The sequence below is a fragment of the Amblyraja radiata genome, chromosome 2, assembly GCF_010909765.2.
Source record: "Amblyraja radiata isolate CabotCenter1 chromosome 2, sAmbRad1.1.pri, whole genome shotgun sequence".
In the NCBI taxonomy this organism is placed as follows: Eukaryota; Metazoa; Chordata; class Chondrichthyes; order Rajiformes; family Rajidae; genus Amblyraja; species Amblyraja radiata.
The window spans coordinates 6,986,274-7,008,451 of record NC_045957.1 but is presented as its reverse complement, the minus strand read 5'-3'; the positions used below and the strand labels follow the sequence as shown (position 1 = coordinate 7,008,451).

General features: G+C 51.8%; 1 long non-coding RNA gene across 1 annotated transcript; it reads left to right on the top strand.

Moving 5' to 3' along the window:
- The first annotated feature begins 4,778 nt into the window (after positions 1-4,778).
- Positions 4,779-21,825, top strand: LOC116986005. The gene is made up of 3 exons (XR_004415388.1): positions 4,779-4,831; positions 5,701-5,772; positions 21,798-21,825. It is a non-coding gene; the product is annotated as an uncharacterized LOC116986005 (long non-coding RNA).
- Positions 21,826-22,178: the final 353 nt, after the last annotated feature.

Genomic DNA, 22,178 nt, shown 5'->3' with positions numbered 1-22,178 from the left:
ACCGTGCAAAAAATGGTATCCATTCCGGAGGGGAACCCTCCCGGCCCGACTAGTCCCAGTCCATAGGCCTGACCGACTTATTGTTGGTTTTACCCCATGTTCTGGGGACCACAGCCATCTGGGAGCGGCTGACCACACTGTCAGCGACTCTGGTGGTGATACCACCTTCCTCCTGGATTTACCCCTCCACGGGAACCACAGCGGTCTGGAAGCCGCTGACCGCCTTTTCAGCGACTGGAGTAGCGAACCCGACGTCCGCCGGCTACCCGCGTTCCGCCGTCCAGACCAGAGTCTCCCCACAGCCCAAAGCCGGGTTCCCCGTGGCTCGTCCGGACTTCGCTACAATATCCAGCAGGAAACCTCTGTAAGATGAGGTTCCTGCAAGAAAAACACAACCTGGTAAGAAATACAAAACTTACCTGTAGGTTTAAACTTACCGCTGGCAGGAGCGATGCGCCTGCCAGTCCGGTGCTTCGCCATGCGTACGACGAATTGAGTCATGTGACTCCGAAGTAAAATTAGGCAATTTGGCCCATCGTCTACTCCGCCATTCAGTCATAGCTAATTTATCTCTCCCTCCTAATGCTATTCTCCCGTCTTCTCCCCATAACCTCTGACATCTGTACTAATCAAGAATCTATCTCTGCCTTAAAAATATCCACTGAAGTCCTGCACAGCCTTTTGTGGCAAATAATTCCACAGATTCACCACCCTCTGACTAATTAAATTTCTCCTCATCTCCTTCCTAAAAGAACGTCTTTTGATTCTGAGGCTATGACCTTAAGTCCTAGACACTCCCACTAGTAGAAACATCCTCTCCACATCCACTCTATCCAAGCCTTTCATTATTCTGTATGTTTCAATGAGGTCCCCCCTCATTCTTCTAAACTCCAGCGAGAACAGGCCATGTTCTGACAAACGCTCATCATAGGTTAACCTGATCCTGGAATCATTCTTGTAAACCTCCTCTGGACCCTCTCCAGTGTCACCACATCCTTCCTCAGATATGGTGCCCAAAATTGCTCACAATATTCCAAATGTGGCCTGACTAGCGCCTTATAGACCTCAGCATTACGTCCCTGTTTTTGTATACAAGCCCTCTTGAAATAAATACAAGCATTGAGTTTAAGAAAGAACTGCAAATGCTGGAAAATCGAATGTAGACAAATAAACTGGAGAAACTCAAGCTTCAGTTTTTTTGGCTACCTAGCATTGAGTTTGCTTTCTTCTTGAGATCGCTCGGCAAGATCGCCAGTGGTGGAGCTCCATCCAGCGCGGCCTGTCGGCTTCGGAAGCTGCGGTCTCCAGTTAGGAAGTGGCCGCTCCAGGTATCCCAAGCCGCTGAGAAGGTTCTCCCGGCGCCGGAGTACCATCACCCGGCGAGAACGGCCTGGAACATCGGGCCGTCGCAGCGGCGACTGCGGGGGCCTCAATAGGCCCGTCTATGGGTGGACAAGGGGATGGGGACTGGACTTTGTGCCTTCCCTCATAATGGGAACCATAGTGGGGGGATGTTTTTTATGTTTGTTGTTGAATTCTTTAATGTTGTGTCTTATCTTTATCTGTGTGCTGCATGGCAAGACAAATTTCACTCCACCAATTGGTGTATGTGACAATAAATGTCCTTTGTCATTTGTACTTTGCTACCGTTTCGACTGCAGAATAAGTTTTTGAGAATCCTGCACCAGCACTCGCAAGTCCCTTTGCACCTATGATTTCTGGATACTTCACGCCAATTAGAAATTAGTCTACACTTTATTCCTACTACCAAAATGCATGACTCCATACTTTGCTGCACTATATTCCATCTGCCACTTTTCTGCCCACTCTCCCAACCTGTCCAAGTCCTCCTGCAGAGTCCCTGCTTTCTCTGCACTACCTGTTCCTCCACCTATTTTCGTATCATCCGCAAACTTTGCCACAAAGCCTTCAATCCCTTTGAGTGAGGCAGGAAAGGATAGGATTAGGATGCAGAAAGATAGTGCAGAAGGTAGGGAGGCTGTCTCACATGTAGAAAATAGAATAGGCAGGTTCAGAGGAAAGATGTATGCCCAGAGACAAGAGAGGATCATGGGAGGCCCAGTAGGCTTATCTGCATTATTTTAATATAACAGCTTCACAGGTAAAATGGATGAGATGTGGAGGACAAATTTGTCAGTCCTAATCACCTGCTCCTGTACAAAAACATGAGAAACTGGGAACAGGAGTAGATGATTCAGCGCTTCAAAGCAGCCCTGCCATTCAGTATTATCATGGTTGAACTATGCTGATTGCAACTCCTCTTCTGTGCCAGTTCCTTCAGTTCCTCAATCTTTTAAAGAAAGGGCGAGCCTTCTTCATAATTATATCTATGTGCTGGGTCCAGGGAGGGTCATCCGAGGTGTTAACACCAAGGAATTTGAAGCTGCTATATCTCCTCACTGCAGAGCCACCAACAAAAACTGGAAAGCGGTCTCACAACTTCCCCTTTCTGAAATAAATGATCAGTTCTTTGGTTTTGTTGACATTGAGTGAAAGGCCATTGTTGCGGCGCCATTTCACCAGGTATTCTTTCACTCTCTTGCACACTGACTCGTCACCACCCGTGATTCAGCCAACAGCAGAGGTGTCACGGAGATTTTGTAAATTACATTAGATTCAGATTCAAATTTTATTGTCATTGTGCAGTGTACAGTACAGAGACAACGAAATGCAGTTAGCATCTCCCTAGAAGAGCGACATAGAATATGAGCAATAGATAAATATATTTACGTGCATACAGTCATAGTAGTGCAATTATTTTTTTTCCTGGTGGAAGGAGTGTCCGGGGGGGGGGGGGGGGGTGATTGGCAATCACCGAGGTACAGTGTTGAGTAATGTAACAGCCGCAGGAAAGAAGCTGTTCCTGGACCTGCTGGTCCGGCAACGGAGAGATCTGTAGCGCCTCCCGGATGGTAGGAGGGTAAACAGTCTGTGGTTGGGGTGAGAGCAGTCCTTGACGATGCTGAGCGCCCTTCGCAGACATCGCTTGCTTTGGACAGACTCAATGGAGGGGAGTGAGGAACCGGTGATGCGTTGGGCAATTTTCACCACCCTCTGCAGTGCTTTCCGGTCGGAGACAGAGCAGTTGCCATACAATACTGTGATACAGTTGGTAAGGATGCTCTCGATGGTGCAGTGGTAGAAGTTCATTAAGACCATTAGGTCCGTGCTTCACCACACAGTCATGGGTGGAAAAAGAATAGAACAGGAGGCTCAGCCTGCAACCCTGAGGTGCAACTCTGTTCATGGTTAGTGAGGAGAGGTTGTCATCGGTCTGAACAGATTGAGGTCTGCCGATGCGGAAGGTTAATTCCCAGGATGGCGGGACTGTCATATGCTGAGAGAATGGAGCGGCTGGGCTTGTACATTCCGGAGTTTAGAAGGATGAGAGGGGATCTTATTGAAACATATAAGATTGTTAAGGGTTTGGACACGCTAGAGGCAGGAAACATGTTCCAGAACCAGGGGCCACAGTTTAAGAATAAGGGGTAAGCCATTTAAAACGGAGACGAGGAAACACTTTTTCTCACAGAGAGTTGTGAGTCTGTGGAATTCTCTGCCTCAGAGGGTGGTGGAGGCCGGTTCTCTGGATACTTTCAAGAGAGAGAGCTAGATAGGGCTCTTAAAGATAGCTGAGTCGGGATATGGGGAGAAGGCAGGAACGGGATACTGATTGGGGATGATCAGCCATGATCACATTGAATGGCGGTGTTGGCTCGAAGGGCCGAATGGCCTACTCCTGCACCTATTGTCTATTGTATATAACTCCCCCCACACACTAACCCCCACCCACACACACAGACTAACCCCCCCGCCCACACATTAACCCACCCCACACACACTAACCCACCCCACACACACACTCTCTGTTGAGAATTTGCTGTGTCTGTGTTCTCCCTTTTTCTGTCTCTTTGATTTTCCTGATTTATTTTGCTCACTTCTTTCCCTCTGTACTCCTTTATTCTCTTTGATGGCCCCTAGCCCAATAAATTAGATAAGGGAAATATTCAGGAGTGTCTTTTTAAAAATTTGTAAACAGAGCATGAAAATTGAATTGCTTTGAATCAAATTGTTGTGAAGCAGTTGCACGTTTGGGGTATAAGTGCCATCTATTGGGTAATTGGATGTGCACTTACTGTCAAATAAGAAGAAAGAAGAACAAGATTAATACTATTGGTTAATGACAATGTCTCCACAGATGTCATTGGATCTACTGTATGTTTCCAGTAATTTTGATTTGATATTTGATTTTATCTGTACTCTTTCTCTTTCAATACCTTGTGTATGAGTGGGGTTACATGGACATGAATAATTTATAGGGATATGGGCCAAATGCAGGCAAATGGGACTAGTTCTAATAGGCAAATTGTTGGCATGGATGAGTTGGATTGAAGGGCTTGAGTCGGTGCTGTTTAACTCTGTGACTCTATGGCTTTCCCCCATTCACGTGAGGTTCAACCATCCTTGCCATCCTTGCATTTCTCAGACTAGTGGTTGCAGCCACAGAAAGTTGTTTCTATATTTAATAAATGAGAGAATGTTGAGGGCACTCCCCATGCACTAAAGTCTGGGTATGAAATAACAACAGAAAATGCTGACTGATTGATTGATTTCTGGGGTGGTGGGTTTATTGCATGAGGAGAGATTAAAACCAGCCCAATACATTCTTCAATTTAGAAGAATGAGAGATTAACTCATTGTAAAGCATAAAATTGTCACACTTTTAAATTTTTTATTATATATTGTTTTCTACTTTTAACAGCATTAGATCAATCGGGAGCACATGGATCTCAATTCCCACAGTTTAGCAGTAAGTTTTATGTCGCCAGTCCATTCCCTTCACACACATTTATTGCATATTTGCTGTTGTTGTGGTGCCTTTGCTTAAGATTCTTAGCCTGCAAGTAAGAATTTAATTGTTCCGGTCCTGATCGGTGAATATGTCAAAGGCTCGTGGCATTTGTTCTGTGCCATGCCTACGATAGACTTTCTAAAGGTTTCTTAAGCATAAGAAATATAGTGATTGTATCTAACTTCACCATCTCTTCTGGCAGCATGTTCCCGATATCACTTTCTGTGTAAAAATCTTCCCCACAGTTCTCGTTTAATACTCCTCCCTCACCCTTTAAAAATTGCGCCCCCTTGTTTTTGACAGACTCTCCAAGGGAAAAAGATTCTGACTGTCTGCTTTATCACTGCCTCTCTTCGTTTAATATCCCCTTCACTCCATGCAAAACACACAGCCGGACAAATCTTTCCCTCCGATCCCAACAGTATCCTGGTGATTATAATGGATTAATAATCAACAGCAAAGTTATATATTGGATGGTACATGGCGACAAAGTGATCAAGTGAACAGTAATTTGATCACTATAATATCATACCTTGATTTTCTATTGCCAGTAAAAGCTGGCTAAGTCATTGCTAAGTCATTGTGTGTGCGAGTAATGAAACAGATCCATTGTTAATCACGTTGTATACAATGACTGCTTTATTTTTTCCAATACCTGAGATCATGGAATGCTCAGAACAATGTGCAATCTTTGATAGGTAATACTTGAAAATGAAATATAAAATAACAATAAAATAACATAATAATGCTACACTCTAAACACAATATTACAAGTTTATATTGATGGAAAGATTGGGAACATTAAGATGATCTCCTTTCTTCAATAGCACATCATGACATAAGTGCAGATTCGCTTGATATGAGAGCTGACTCCTTAGGTGACCCAATGTGTTTACGCTGTAAGTATAGCTTTAGTTTGTTTGTGCATATTTTATGTCAGTGATCTCCTCTCGCTCCTTTCCTGAGTGTCGTTTGCCCCATGAAAATCCAATCAGTAAGTTCATCCATAAATGATGTTGGCTGATGAACCATTCAGGGATCTGGGTTCATTCTGTTGTTCAACATAACTTCCTTCAGTATCTATTTGACCAGTTTAATACTAAACATTAATATGAAACATTGACTGAATCAAAGATGTGTGCCAGATTATAGCAAAATCCTGTGAGTCTTGCAGATGTTGCAGATGTAACCATCACTTGAAAAGAGGAAAAGGGGGGGGGGGGGGGAAGAGGGAGGGGGGGAGGGAAGAGGGAGAGGGGGGGAGAGGGGGGGGGGAGAGGGGGGGGGAAGAGGGGGGGGAGAGGGGGGGAAGAGGGGGGGAAGAGGAGGGGGGGGGGGAGAGGAGGGGGGGGAAGGGGGGGTGGAAGGGGCGGGGAAGGAGGGGAGGTTTGTAACCGAACTGACTGTGGAATGAATGCATTAACGGAGCCACTCTGCTGCTGGATCCGAAGTTGTCTGTGCCGCTGACGGTAAAGTCTGAGAAAGCGGCTCTGTCACGCTGGCTGTTCCCCCGCTGCTTTTCGCCCTCAGGCAAAAAGCAACAGTTGAACATCCGATTTTGGCTTGAGGCAGCGTGACAGAGCCGGGCCGGGCACCAGCGGTAGGGAAAAATGTTGCCATTTTTCGAGCAGAGCTCTTCAGACCCCGAGTACTGAGTTATGGTCGCTGGCCAGCAGGCGGCGACAAAATGAGTGAGTGGAGGTGGAGGATTTTATTACAAAAACGTGTACATAAAAATGTCCAAATGTTTTGAGGAGTGCATGAGTGAATGTAAAAGTGAATTAGCTAGCGAAATGGAAAAAATCCCGGAGTTTCAGCGTGTGGGTTTGGTGGACCAAGGAATCAAACGCCAAATCTGACATACACCCACACACACACACACACACACACACACACACACACACACACACACACACACACACACACACACACACACACACACACACACACACACACACACACAGAGTTTTAAAAGTATATAGATTAGATGACCCGTGGACCCGTTGGGTCCCCATCGTGGCGCCAGAGATCTCCGTTGTGACGCCAGTCAAAACGGTGATCTTAAAATAGCCGCAGGCCCGGCAACCCTCCCCGAACTGTGCATGCGCGTATACCAGGCACGGCAACCCTCCCCCAACTGCGCAGGCGTGGCTGATGGGGCCGGGAAGTGGGAGTGCAGCGGGACCGGTGGGTAGAAAGTAAATTAATGTTTATCAAGGGAAATACTTTGTAAAATCGAACGAACACCCAAGGCGAATGATGACTAAGGTGTTCCTGAAATTGTCGCACTATCGAGTACCGTTTTAGCTGTGTTTCGGGAACATACATAGAAACAATTATACATACAAGATGAGAGTTTTAGTTATACACTAGACCAAGTGTGGACCCATCGGCCTCGGTCCCCTAACGGAATATTCCACCACTCACCCATAGCCCCCAACTGTGCAGGCACTGCTGACAGGTTCTCGTTGTGACATCAGCAACCACCGCTGTGACTCGAATCATGGCAACCCAACCATAACTGCGCAGGCACGGCCGGCATGTGGGAGCATGACCGCGACGTTTTTAAAGGTTAAATGGCAATAACTTGTAAAATATAAGATCAATATGAACGCATCTCACTTTTCCTCTTCAGTCCCCTATTCCCCCCCCCCCTCCATTATCCTCCCTCTGCCACCCTCCACCAACCTTCCTCTGTTTCAGATTCAGATTCAGATTCAACTTTAATTGTCATTGTCAGTGTATAGTACAGAGACAACAAAATGCAGTTAGCATCTCCCTGGAAGAGCGACATAGAATATGATTTCAATAAATAAATCTATTTACATGCATACAGTCATAGTGTTTTTCCTGTGGGAGGAGTGTCCAGGGGGGGGGGGGGGGGGGGTTGATTGGCTGTCACCGAGGTACATTGTTGAGTAGTGTGACAGCCGCAGGGAAGAAGCTGTTCCAGGACCTGCTGGTCCGGCAACGGAGAAACCTGTAGCGCCTCCAGGATGGTAGGTGGGTAAACAGTCCATGGTTGGGGTGAGAGCAGTCCTTGGCGATGCTGAGCGCCCTTCGCAGACAACGCTTGCTTTGGACAGACTCAATGGAGGGGAGCGAGGAACCGGTGATGCGTTGGGCAATTTTCACCACCATCTGCAGTGCTCTCCGGTCAGTGACAGAGCAGTTGCCATACCATACTGTGATACAGTTGGTAAGGATGCTCTCGATGATGCAGCGGTAGAAGTTCACCAGAATCTGAGGAGACAGATGGTCCTTCTTCAGTCTCCTCAGGAAGAAGAGACGCTGGTGAGCCTTCTTGACCAGAGTTGAGGTATTGTGGTTCCAAGAGGTCATCGGAGATGTTGACCCCCAGGAACCTGAAGCTGGAAACACGTTCCACCTCCATCCCGTTGATGTGGAAGGGGGTGTGCGTGCTGCACCTAGACTTCCTGAAGTCTACAATGAGCTCCTTGGTCTTCTTGGAGTTCAGGACCAGGTTGTTGTCAGCGCCCCATGCTGCTAGGAGCTGGACCTCCTCCCTATAGGCCGACTCATCGTTGTTGCTGATGAGGCCAATCACCGTTGTATCATCTGCATACTTGATGATGGTGTTAGTACCATGTACAGGTGTGCAGTCGTAGGTGAAGAGGGAGTAGAGGAGGGGGCTCACCACACAGCCCTGTGGAACGCCGGTGTTCAGGTTGAGGGTTGAAGAGGTGTGTTTGTCTAATCTAACAGACTGGGGTCTGTTGGTTAGAAAGTCCAGTTGCAGAGGGAGGGGTCGATGCTCAGGTTGCATAGTTTGGTGATCATTTAGAGGGTATAATGGTGTTGAATGCTGAGCTGTAATCGATGAACAGCATTCTTACGTAAGTGTCTCTGTTGTCGAGGTGGGAGAGGGCGGAGTGAAGTGCCGTTGAGATGGCATCCTCCGTACTCCTGTTCTTGCGGTAGGCAAACTGATACGGATCCAATGTGGGGGGTAGGCAGCCTTTGAGGTGTGCCTGGCCCAGCCTCTCGAAGCACTTGGTGATGATGGGAGTAAGTGCAACTGGGCGGAAGTCGTTGAGGCTTGCCGCAGTGGAGTGTTTTTGCACCGGCACGATGGAGGTGGTTTTAAGGCATGTGGGGACAAATGCTTGGGCAAGTGACAGGTTGAAGATGTCAGTCCAGACGTCTGTCAGCTGCGCAGCACAGGCCCTGAGGACGCGCACGGGGATGCCGTCAGGGCCAGCAGCCTTACGTGCATTAGTCCTACTCAGTGCCACGTACACGTCGTAGGGGGTGAGTGTGAGGGGTTGGTGATCAGCAGGGAGCACAGCCTTGATGGCCATCTGTAGATTGCCTGTGTCGAAGCGGCCATAGAAGTGGTTAAGCTCCTCAAGGAAGGAGGCGTCGCTGGATGTGGGAGGGGTGTTGGTGGGTCTATAGTCCGTGATGGCCTGGATGCCTTGCCACATGCGTCGGGGGTCGGAGTTGTTGTTGAAGTGCTCCTCAATCCTGAGCTTATGGCAGTGCTTGGCCTTCTTGATGCCCCTCTTCAGGTTAGCCCTGGATGAACTGTAGGTTCGAGCATCACCTGACCTGAAAGCGGTGTCCCGTGCTTTCAGCAGTAGCCTGACCTCGCTGTTCATCCATGGCTTCTGATTCGGGAATATGGTCACCCGTTTGAGGGAGGTGACACTATTGATGGTGGAGTTTATAAAGTCCAGAACAGAGGATGTGTAGGAATCAATGTCCACGCAGATAAAGAGATCAGAGCTTTAGTTATGCATAGATAGATATATACTAGGTCAAGTGCAAACCCATTGGGCCTGGTCCCCCAACGGAATATTGCATCACTCACCCATAGCCCGTTGTGACGCCAGAGATCCCTGTTGTGACGCAAGTAATGGCAACCCTACCCCAACTGCGCAGGCGCGGCCAGCAAGTGGGAGTGTGACTGTGACGTTTAAAATGACAATAACATGTAAAATATGATTGATGTGAACACATCTCACTCTCCCTGTTCAGTCCCCTATTCTCCTCCTCCATTATCCCACTCTCCCCACTCTCCACCAACTCTCCGCTCATCCCTCCCTCCCCTCCTCTCTCTTTCCCCTCCCCTCCTCCATTCGTCCTCTTCCCTCAGCACTCACTCTGCCTCTTCACCCTCCCTCTTCTTTCCCTCCTCCTCTCCCTCCTATCCCACCACCCCCACTCTCCCTCCTCACCTCCCCCACTTCCCTCCACTCCGTCTATCCCCCACTCCCTACCTCCTCCACTTTCTCACCCCCCTCCCTCCCAACCCCCTCCTCTCCCTCAATCCCCGCCTTTCTTTCTCCTCACCTCCCCTGGATCTCGAGGAAAACCACCGCCGGCCCCGTTTTCTCCACCGCATCTGCGATGAAGTTGTACTTGAGGCGGGGGGCTGTCGGGAGGGGATGGGCCGAGCAGCCTGGAGCCGGGAGAGGGGGAGGGAGAGGCCGAGCCTGCGGCCTAGTCCTTGCCCCGGGTCCCATTCCTCTCACTCCCCGTGGGCCCGGAGCAGCAGCGCTACGTCAAACAAATATACAAACAAATATACAAACAGATATACAAATAAATATACAAACAAACAAGATGAGAGTTTTAGTAATAGACTCGACCAAGTGGGACCCATTGGGTCCCATCCCCTAACGCTGCGGTGGGGGGGGGGGGGGGGGGAGCGTGAGGCATCACAGGGAGGGTTGGTCCCCGAAAGCAATATTCCACCACTCACCCATCGGACCCAACACTCACCACTCCCTAGAGAGGGAGGAGTGGTAGAGAGGGAGGGGGGTAGAGAGAGGGGGAGGTGATAGAGAGGGAGAGGGGCAGAGAGTGAGGGGGGTTAAAGACCCTATCGCATCTCCCTCCTCCTCATTTCCTTCATCCTCCTCCCCTCACTCCCATGCCCTGCCCCAGGACCCTAGGATGGCGCCAGGGCCTGGAACGCCTGGTTCTCGTACTCGACCCAGCCCTGGCTGGTAACCTAGGCTTGTCCTTGGTTCCACCGGCAGCCTCCAGCCATCAGATCGCCCTCCGCTTGGGCTACAGTCCAGGCCCAGGATCGTCCTTGGTTTCAGCGGCAGCCCCCAGCCATCAGCTCGGCCGCCGCCTGGGCTCCACTGCAGGTTCTGACTTCACTGTCCCTGACCCTGGACCCAGGCTCGTCCTTGGTTCCACCGGCGGTTTCTTTCTCAGCCCCAGTCACGGCCCCATCTCAAGCCCTGGGATCGGCACTCATTCCAGCTCCAGGCTCGGCTCCAGCCCAGGCCCAGTCACTGGGCTCGGCCCGCGGCAGCAGCCTCCCCACTGGGTGGCCGGCGGCCACTGTACTGGGTGGCCGGCAGCCTCCATTCCTCGTTCACTGCGTGCGCTGGAGAGTCCCTCCCTCCCAGAGTGTCCGTCATGCCTTGCGAGTGCATTGTGACATCAGTCGGATTTTGTTCTCAAAATCCGTGAGTTTGGGCTGTTTTTAAAATTTGTCATGTGTCCCTGATAGGACAATGAAATTCTTGCTTTGCTTCAGCACAACAGAACATAGTAGGCATGACTATAGAACAGATCAGTGTGTCCATATCTATATTACTAAAAGTAAGATCTAGACAGCTTTTGACTCGCTGCAATGTGATTTCCGAGAGAACGCCGCCACTTACGGCCGTCATTTTTGACCACATCGCTCAGAGCCCCCCTCCGCCGGACTGGATCAGAGGATTTTTCCCATTGATGAAAAATCAGAGAGATATTATTGTTTTAAAAGATTTTGCCATTCTCTCTGCTGCCCCCGCTGGCGGCAGGGGGGAGGGACTATAAAACCCGAAAGTGTGGTGGCTCACTCAGAGAGTGACGGTAAGATGGTGCCGAGTGCAGGCGCTGTTGAATAATTCAGGAGAGCTGCTCTGTCTATGGTGAGTGTGTTTGTTGAATGTTATTTAAAGCATGTTTTTGCTTCAGCACCAACAGGAGGCTTTAAACATTTGTTTTACACACTGTATATTCAACACGTTCTGAAGTTACTTGGCATTTTAGTATTGGGTGAGTGTGTGTGTGAGTGAATGAGTTTGTGTGTGTGTGTGTATGTGTGTGTGTGTGTGTGTGTGGGTGTGTATCTGTGGAGCGGAGGGGGTGAAGGGAGGAGGGGTGACTGAGTGAACTGCCAGCGTACCAGGCGTGAGTGACTGCACTGCCAGCCCACGGATCATGAGTGAGTGAACTGCCAGCCCACCAGCGTAAGTGACTGAACTGCCAGCCCAATATTCCATTCAGTCCACCCTCTCCCCCTTCTCTCTCACAGTCACCTGTTTTGGGCAGAATTTCTGGCACTTTCTCAGCTGCCAGTCTGCCAAGTCCAAGTGACTGTACTGCCAGGCCTCAGTGACTGAGCTGCCAGCCCAAGAATCCATTCGGCCCACAATGTCTATACTAGCCCTCTGGAAACCAGTACCTTCGGCCCACAACACCTATACTAGCGCAACAGAAAGGCCCCCCCCCCCACTGGCGAGCAATATTGGAATTGGTGGAGAGGTGGAATATTGCGTTGGGTGACCAGCCCTCCCATGTGATGCTGGCGACCCAACGGGTCTCACTAAGTCTAGTACCATTATATAAATATATACACACATGAATAAATAAACGGATAAAGTGCAAATGGGCTATTAATGTTCAGAATTTTGTCTGAACCAAGACTGATAGCCTGATGGCTGTGGGGAAGTAGCTATACTCGAACCTGGTTGTTGCAGTCTTCAGGCTCCTGTACCTTCTACCTGAAGGTAGTGGGGAGATGCGTGTGTGGCCAGGATGGTGTGGGTCCTTGATGATACTGCCAGCCTTTTTGTGGCAGCGACTGCGATAGATCCCCTCGATGGAAGGGAGGTCAGAGCCGATGATGGACTGGGCAGTGTTTACTACTTTTTGTCGTCTTTTCTGCTCCAGGGCGCTCAAGTTGCCGAACCAAGCCACGATGCAACCGGTTAGCATGCTCTCTACTGTGCACCGGTAGAAGTTAGAGAGAGTCCTCCTTGACAAACCGACTCTCCGTAATCTTTTCAGGAAGTAGAGGCGCTGTTGTGCTTTCTTAATAATTGCATCAGTGTTCTCGGACCAGGAAAGATCTTCAGAGATGTGCACGCCCAGGAATTTGAAGCTCTTGACCTTTTCAACCATCGACCCGTATATATATACGGGACTGTGGGTCCCCATCCTACTCCTTCCGAAGTCCACAATCAGTTCCTTGGTTTTGCTGGTGTTGAGGGCCAGGTTATTGTGCTGGCACCATATGGACAGTCGCTCAATCTCTCTTCTATACTCTGACTCATCCCCATCTGTGATATGTCCCACAACAGTGGTGTCGTCAGCGAACTTGATGATGGAGTTCGCATTATGACCGGCTACGCAGTCATGAGTATAGAGTGAGTACAGCAGGGGGCTGAGCACGCAGCCTTGAGGTGCTCCCGTGCTGATTGTTATCGAAGCTGACACATTTCCACCAATACGAACAGACTGTGATCTGTGAATGAGGAAGTCGAGGATCCAATTGCAGAGGGATGCGCAGAGACCCAGTTCTGCGAGTTTGGTAACCAGCTTGGAGGGGATGATTGTATTAAATGCCGAGCTGTAATCAATGAATAACAGCCTGACATATGAGTTTTTGTTGTCCAAGTAGTCCAGAGCGGAGTGGAGAGCCAGTGAGATCGCATCCACCGTTGATCTGTTGTGGCAGTAAGCGAACTGCAGTAGGTCCAGGTTTTTGTAGAGGGGAGTTGACTTGCGCCATGATCAACCTCTCAAAGCACTTCATCACCACAGACGTTAGTGCCACTGGTTGATAGTCATTGAGGCACGTCACCTTGCTCTTCTTGGGCACTGGTATAATTTATGTCCTTTTAAAGCAGGTGGGAATCTCAGACCTCAGAAGTGAGAGGTTGAGTAAAAACTCCAGCCAGTTGGTCCGCACAGGTTTTTAGAACACGACCGGGTACACCATCAGTTCCAGGCACTTTTCGAGGGTTCACCCCTCTGAAGGATTTCCTGACGTCGGCCTCTGTGACTGTAACTGACTGAAATACCATCACAGCGAATGGGGACTTGGGAAGGCACATCAGTATTCTCCCTTGCAAAGCGTGCGTAAAACGCATTGTGCTCTTCAGGGAATGATGTTTCGCTGACATTCGAGCTGCCTCCTGATTTTCCCTTGTAGGATGTGATTGCATTCAGGCCCCGCCACAGCTGCCGAACATCTGTCTCATCCTCCAGTGTGGAGCAGAAGTCCCTTTTGGCCTTTTTGATGGCCTTACCAAGGTCGTATCTGGACTTCTTGTAGACCACTGTATCATCAGACATGAATGCCCGGTGTCTGGTCTTCAGAAGAGTGCCGATCTCAAAGTTCATCCAAGGTTTCTGATTGGGAAACACTCGGAAGGTTTTTGTGGGGATGCAGTCTTCCACACATTTCTTTATGAAGTCTGTAACGACTGTAACGAAATATAGGTGGAAATGTGACGGGAAGATGTTTATCACCTCCAGGGGAAAAATGTGAGTAGGATGTGTGAAAATAAGAAAGCTGTGGCCTAGCGTTTGGAAGAAACTAGGAATTAACCAGATTGTGCCCAGATGACACACACAAACAAGAGAAGAGTTCTAGTAATATGGATGGATGGATGGATGGATGGATGGATGGATGGATGGATGGATGGATGGATCGATACGTGGGTGGATGGATGGATGGACGGATGGATGGACGGATGGATGCGTGGGTGGAACGATGGATGGATGGGTGGGTGGATGGATGGATAGATTTATTTCTTTATTTTTTTGAACTCGTGAATTGAAATCCCAAGCCTTAATTTTTAGGCATATACTGTAGATCAGCAGAAGTGCAGTGCCAATCATTATGTAAACTATATCTTATCTCTCAGTTGTGCTATTTGAGAGAGTATGCACAGGCCAAGTTCTTAGTCATTTATGCCTCAACCCATGGAGCACAATTCCCTTAATTCCTGCAGGTGCATTCTGTTAATTTCAGAGACAATTGCTGTCATGAGATTCTCAGTCTGACTCATACCTGCAAATACAGAAAATTCTTTGTCGCTTAGATTAGATTAGATATAATTTATTGCCACACAGCCAGGCTGGTGGAAATTTGGGTTGTCTGCAGCGATACAATAATAAAGAACACACAACCACAATAAAACTGTAACACAAACATCCACCACAGCATTCATCACTGTGGTGGAAGGCACAAAATTTGGCCAGTCCTCCTCCATTTCCCCCCCGTGGTCAGGACCAGAGTCCAGAGTCAGTCCAGGATCGGCTCTTCCTCACCGGAGACTGTAGGCCGCAGACCGGCGGTTGAGATTTAAAGTCCCCGCCGCAGCCAGAAGCACCGTAGACTGCAGGGCCGGCGGTCGAAGCTCCCCTCCAGGGGTGATGGTAAGTCCATGCCGGACCCGCGGTAGAAGTCGGCCGCGGGCCGGCAGTGATGGCTTCTTCTTCCCCCGGGTCCCCAACGTGAGATCCCGGGCTGTAGACGCCGCACCAGCTGGAGCTCTGCAGACCGCGGCTTCAGGCTGCGACTTCAGGCTGCCGGCTGCCCCGGGCCAGCGAAACCGAGCGCTCCCCTGCAGCGAGCCCCAGCGAGGGCTCACCCACTCAGCGACCAGAGTCCACGCTGCGCCCGCCGCTGAAGCCCCGGGCACGTCTCCGGGAAAGGCCTCGCCGATCCTTGATGTTAGGCCACGGGGGAGGCGACCTGGAAAAAGTCGCCCCTCCATGGAGGAGGCGACCGAAGCGGTTTCCCCCTCACCCCCCACACAAAACACACAAAGAAACATTAAATACAGACTTTTAAACATACTAAAAAAATTAAAAAAAGTTGAAAAACTGACGAGCTGCATGACATGGCTGCTGCCAGAGCAGCGCCCCCTACAGAAGTTCTTTCTACAGAGGGGGGGGAAAAGAGCTTATACTGTGTTCAGTGAAAGAATGATATGGGTATAATAACTGCTCTGGCAGAAAAGGGTGTGCATACGTGTACAAGTACATATGTGTGTGAGAGAAATAAAAAGCAGAAAATGCTTGACCATTTTCTGGGATGCTGTTTTATTTTGTGGTGAAGATTAAGCGCATATACATGAATTTAGTTGCTTCTGTGTCTAATTCTTACATTTGTTATCTATCTATCTATCTATCTATCTATCTATCTATCTATCTATCTATCTATCTATCTATCTATCTATCTATCTATCTATCTGTCTATCTGTCTGTCTGTCTGTCTGTCTGTCTGTCTGTCTGTCTGTCTGTCTGTCTGTCTGTCCATCTATCTCCATATCTATCTTCTATCTATCTATATATACTATATACTAAAACTCTCATCATGTCCTGTTCCTGTTTGCGTTGTTTTTAAATTTGCGCAAAAATGGTACCCTCTATCGCTAGGATTTTTTCGCCACCTTACTCACCGTTCTCCTCTGCTCCAAGCGCACCAAATTTTGTTCCGATTGGTCAAATATTACAAAGGTTATTGGTCTGTTATTCGCCGGGACGCTGACGCCCCTTCCGGCACCCGCTGTCAATCACTGGTGCCCAGAATAAAGCTGAATGAATGGAGTGTGGGCTGTGTCCACGGGCGGTAGCTTGCTGTGTCCGCGGGCGGGGGCTCGCTGTGCCGCGGGCGGTGGCTGGCTGTGTACGCGGGCGGGGGCTCGCTGTGTTCGTGGGCGGTGGCTGGCTGTGTTCACGGACTGGGATGGGCTGTGTTCGTGGGCGGGGGCGAGCTGTGAGCGCGACATGCGCTGGGGACGGGAGCCGCTGAGTGAGTCCGGAGTGAGTCCGAAGTTACTCATGGCCCAGGAGCCTTTTGAGTGCGGACAGTGCCGGGGCCGGGAACCGGTGAGGCCACACTCCCCTCTTCCCCTACACCCCTCCTCCCCTACACCACCCCTCCCTGACACTACCCCTATCCTACAACCCCTCTGCACTACACCCCCCCTCCCCCATACACCCCCTCCCCCACACCCCCCTTGCCCCTCATCCCCCATCCCACACACCCCACTCCCGCACACCCTCAACCCCCACACCCCATCTCCCACAAACCCCCCCACAACCCTCCTCCCCTACACCACCCCTCTCCGACAACCCCCTCCACTTCAACCCCCCTGCACCACACACCCCCTCCCCTACACCCCCCTCCCCTGCCCCTCCCCCACACAATCCCTTCCCCATAACCCCCCCACACACACCCCTCCCCCACACCCCTATCCCCCACACACTCCCTCCCCAACACACAACCCTCCCCCACAGCCCCCCTCCACCCCACACCAATCCCCTCCCCACTCCCCCACACCCCCTACCTCCCCCTCACCCCACCCTCCCCACACACACCTCTAACAGCGTCCGACAGGCCCTGGCTGAAGCCGTCCCCCTCCCCTGGCTGCAGGACGCTCCCCGCCTGAAGCCGTCCCCGTCCCCGTCCCCCAGCTACAGAACGCTCCCGCCATTGTGCTGGGGAACCAGGTGAGTGGTGGAATATTGCATTGGAGAATGGGTTGTGTTGGGGAACCAGGCCTCCCGTGTGACTGGGACCCAACGGGTTCCACTTAGTCTAGCATACTTATAAAACTCTCATCTTCCGGTTTGCGTTGTATTTAGATTTGTGCGAAAACTGTACCGATAGCACTACGGTTTTCGCCACCTTACTCGCCATTCTCCTGTGCTGCCATTGCAACAGTTTTATTCCGATTGGTGAAATAGTACAAAAGTTATGAAGGTTTAAAAATCGTGAAATCTGTCCCTTCCGGCACCCGCTGTCAGTCACCGGTGGCGAGGAGAATATAGCTGAAGGAGCGGAGTGTGTTGATCAGCATGCTGGGAGTGCGGGATGACCAGAGTGCGAGCTGCGCCTGCGGCAACCACTCCCCTTCACAACATCCCCTTCCCCCTCCCCACCTCCCACACCCCCATTGCCCCCCCCGTCCCCTACCCACGGTCCCCACCCCCCTTCCCCACCCCCTCACCCCCAACACCCCTCTCCTCCACACACCCTCCCCGACACCCCCCTCCTCTACACCCCCACCCCTCCACTACACCACCTTCTACACCGCCCCTCCCCTACACTCCCCCTGCAAAACCCCCTTCCCCCACCCCCCCTTCCCCCACCCTCCCCCTCTCCCATACCCCCCTCCCCCACACAACAGAACTGTCTCCCCCACCCCTTCCCTCTCCCCCTTCCCTCCCCCACCCCCTCCCTCCTTCCCTCTCTACCCCACTCCCTTCCCTCTCTCCCCCCGCCCCCTACCTCCTACCCCTCTGTCCCTCTTCCACCACTCCTCCTACCCCTCCCCACTCTACCACTTCTCTCTCCTTACCCCACCCCTCTTCCTCCCCCCCACCCCTCTCTCTCCTCCCCCTTCCTTCCCTCTCCTCCCCAACCCCTTCCCCTATCCCTCTTCCACCACTCCCCCTGTCCCTCTTCCACCACTCCCCCTAAACCCCTCTCTCCCCTTCCCTCCCTCCCCACTCTACCACTTCTCCCCCCCACCCACTCTCCCTCCCCACTCTTTCCCCACCCCTGTCCCGCTTCCACCAATCCCCCTACCCCTCGCCCCCTCCCTCGACTACCCCATCTCCCTTCTACCCACACCTCTGTCCCCCTCCCCATCCCTCTCTCCTCCCCTCCTCACCCTCTCCTCCTCCACGCCCTTCCCTCACTCCCCCCACCCCCTCCCCGCTCGTCCCCTCCATCCACACTCTTTCTCCCTCCTCGCCTCCCTCCCCCTCCCTCACACGTCTCTTCCCCTCCCCTCCCCCAACAAGCCATCTCTCCTCCCGTCTCGCCAAACTCCCTCTCCGTCTCCCCCATCCGTCCCCCTCCCCCCCCCATCCCTCTCTCCCCCACACCAGCCCACCTTCCTCGCTACCCAACCACCCTGTGCCCTCTCTCCCCCCCCCCCTTCCCCTACCCCGCTGTCCCTCTTCCCACCACTCCCGCTATCCTCCCATGCCCACTCTTCCACTTCTCTCCCCTTACCCCACCCCTCTCTCTCATCCCTTCCCCAGCCCTCGCTCTCAGCCCTCACTGCTCCCGCAACATCCCCCCACCTCTCTGGCCCTCTTCCACCACTCCTTCTATCCCCTCCCCTCCCCACCCATCTTTCCACTTATCTCCTCATCCCCTTATCCACCCCCTCTCGTCTCTCCCTCCACCGCCATCCCTCTCTCGCCCCTCCCTTCCGTCCTCCCATCCCCTCTCCCCCCACCCCTTCCCCTACCCCTCTGTTCCTCTTCCACCACTCCCCCTACCCCTCTCCCACTCCCTCTCTCCCACTTCCACCATTCCCCACTACACCTCTCCCCCTCCCTCACCATTCTTACACTTATCTCCCTCCACCCCTCATCCCCCGTGATGCCGCAGCACCTGTCCTCCCCCCTTTCCCCCGCAAACGCGCGTTTGGGAAACAGACCCAACGGGTCTACACTTGGTCTAGTTACATATTAAAACTGTGTGTGTGTATGTCTGGCTGTGTGTATTTGTGGGTGCCAGATTCGGCCTTTGATTCCATGCTACGCCAGCACTCCTTCATTACACTCCGTCATTTTTTCCATGTCTCTAGCTCATTCACTTTTACATCCGATATTGCACTACTCAAAACATCTGTTCTTTTTATATACCCATTTTTAAATAAAATCCTACACCCCCCCCCCACTCACTCATTTTGACGCCTCCTGCTGGCCAGCGACCATAACGGCTGCTGACACCCGCCTCTGCCTCAAAGACGCCGTCATTTTTCACAGCCGCTGGTGCCCGACCCGGCACTGTCACGCAGCCGGCGTCTCACAAGTGCCGAGGATGCGAGGCCTCACACTCTCTAACCAGCTGGTGTGGGGGCCAAACACGGAGTTGGACATGGGGCCGTGACCGGGGCAAAAAAGGAGCCGCCCCACGCCCGCCAGCAGTCTCTCTGTCTCTGCCCTCTCTGCCTCTCCCCTCTCTCTCTCTCTCTGCCCCTCTCTCTGCCCTCACACTCCCCCCCCCCTCCCCCCCAGAAAACAGTCCTTCATGGTCAGGTCAACACCTCTGCAACTGGGAATTGGAAATGGTGCCAAACTGGTGAATCTGTATACCAGGGCTCTCCAAACGATGCCTCTGTCCTCTTTCTATCTCTCCCCTCTCTCACTGCCCTCTCTCTCCATCGGCCGGCCCTCTGCTGCATTTGATCGTTCGCTCCGCTCGCACCAGCATGGTCGCCCACTCAATAGACGCCGCAAATCAGAAACCTCCGCTCCAAGACTGTACCTCTCTCTGTGTGCCTCCGTGTCCTCACGCCCGCCCGCTCCAACCCTCCCCGTTGTTCAAATTGCGAAGAAATAACCAAATGTCCCATCGCGGTTAAGCGGATATAGGATGTTTGGAGAGAACAAGCGTTCACAGCCCGCGGCTCGACTCATGCACGCCCGCTCCACGCCTTGCACCACTCCCCGCTAACCCTCTCCCCCTCACTCCCCACTCTTCCCCTCTCCCTCCCGCACCTCTCTCCCTCCCCCCTTCCTCTCTCCCTCCCCCCTACCCGTCTCCCCCCATTCCTGCTCTCCTGCCACTCCCCACACTCCTCCTCCTCCCCCACCCTGCTCTCCTCTCCCTCCCCAATCTCTCCCCTTTGTGTGTGTGTGTGTGTGTTTTTCTGGCTGTGTGTGTTTGTGGGTGCCAGATTCGGCCTTTAATTCATTGCTACGCCAACACCACACGCAGAAATTCTCAAATCCACTCATTAAATTTGGTCGTGTTTATGTACACATTTTTAATAAAATCTTTCTCCCCACCCGAATTTTTTTTTCAAAATGTTAAAAAACGGGGAACAGATGGACTGCCCCTACCCCTCCCCCTTCCACTCTCCCTACCCAGTCTCCCCCACCCCTCTCCCCCTCCCTCCACACTCTTCCCCCTCCCTCCCCTACCCCATCTCCCTTCTCCTCTCCACACACCCCCTTATCCCACCCCTCCTTTCCCCCACACCCCCCTTCCCCAACCCCCCGTTTCCAAACCCCCCTTCCCCAGATCCCCCCTTCCCCCACACACCCCCTTCCCCCACACAGCACCCCCCCCCCCCCCCCCCCCCACCCCCACCGTTCCCTTCTCCCTCCACCGCTTCCTCTACCCTCTTCCCCCACCCCCCTTCCCCACACCGAGGGGGCTGCTGGGGGCGGGAGGGGGAGGGTCCTACAGCATTAGGCCACGGCAGCACTGTCCCCACCGGCCCCAGATAGGCCCTGCCTGAAGCCATCCCCCTCTCCCGGGTGCAGGATGCTCCCCCCTCCTCTACTGGCCCACGCCAGGCCCTGCCTGAAGAACGCAACAAGAAACGCAAAACATACACACCTCCCCTCCCACCCCACTGCCACACACGGGATGAAGAGAAATGAGCCATGCCTGCACAGTTAGGGGCTATGGGTGCGTGGTGGAATATTGCTTTGGGGGAGTGGGTTGCGTTGGGGGAACAGGTGAGTGGTGGAATATTGCGTTGGGGGGACCAGGCCTCCCGTGTGACTGGGAACTAATGGGTTCCACTTAGTCTAGTGTTCTTATAAAATTCTTATAAAAGTGTTCTTATAAAATATAAAATGTCAGGCAGCATCTATGTAAAGATGAGAAAATTAACATTTAGATGAACGTCTTTGTCTCAACATGCTGGATCTATTATGTTTTTCTAACAGCTTTGGATATTTGATGTCCATTGTCCTTTGTTATTTTTCAATATTTTGTATGTGAATACTTTACATTTACTAATTTTTCACTGTAAGAAATGGACTGTCAATGTCATAAACCCATTTTTACACAGCTAATATATTAAACCATATTTTACTGATAGAGAGCAGAGAATTGTCTTCAGAGTTTTCATTGATGCCAAATGTGAGGCCTGAAATCTATTCCTTCCTTTATCAGCACCAGCTCCACAAGATACACGTCGAGCACGGATTTCACCACCACGCGGTGAGCTGTGTATCCTATTGAAATTTGTTTCAGCAACAGAAAGGGGGGGGGGAGAGAGAGAGGGGGGAGGCGAAAGAGGGGTGGGGGGGGGAAGAGAGGGGGGGGGCGGGAAAGAGGGGGGGCGGGAAAGAGGGGGGGGGCAGAGATGGGGGGGGAGATAGTGGGGCGGAGAGGGGGGTGAGAGGGAGGTTGATGGGGGGTAGTGTGGGAGGGGGTAGAGAGTGGTAGAGGGAGGGAGAGAGGGGGGAGAGAGAGGGGGGGAGAGAGAGGGGGAGAGAGGGGGGGAGAGGGGGGAGAGGGGGAGAGAGAGGGGGGGGAGGGAGGAGGAGAGGG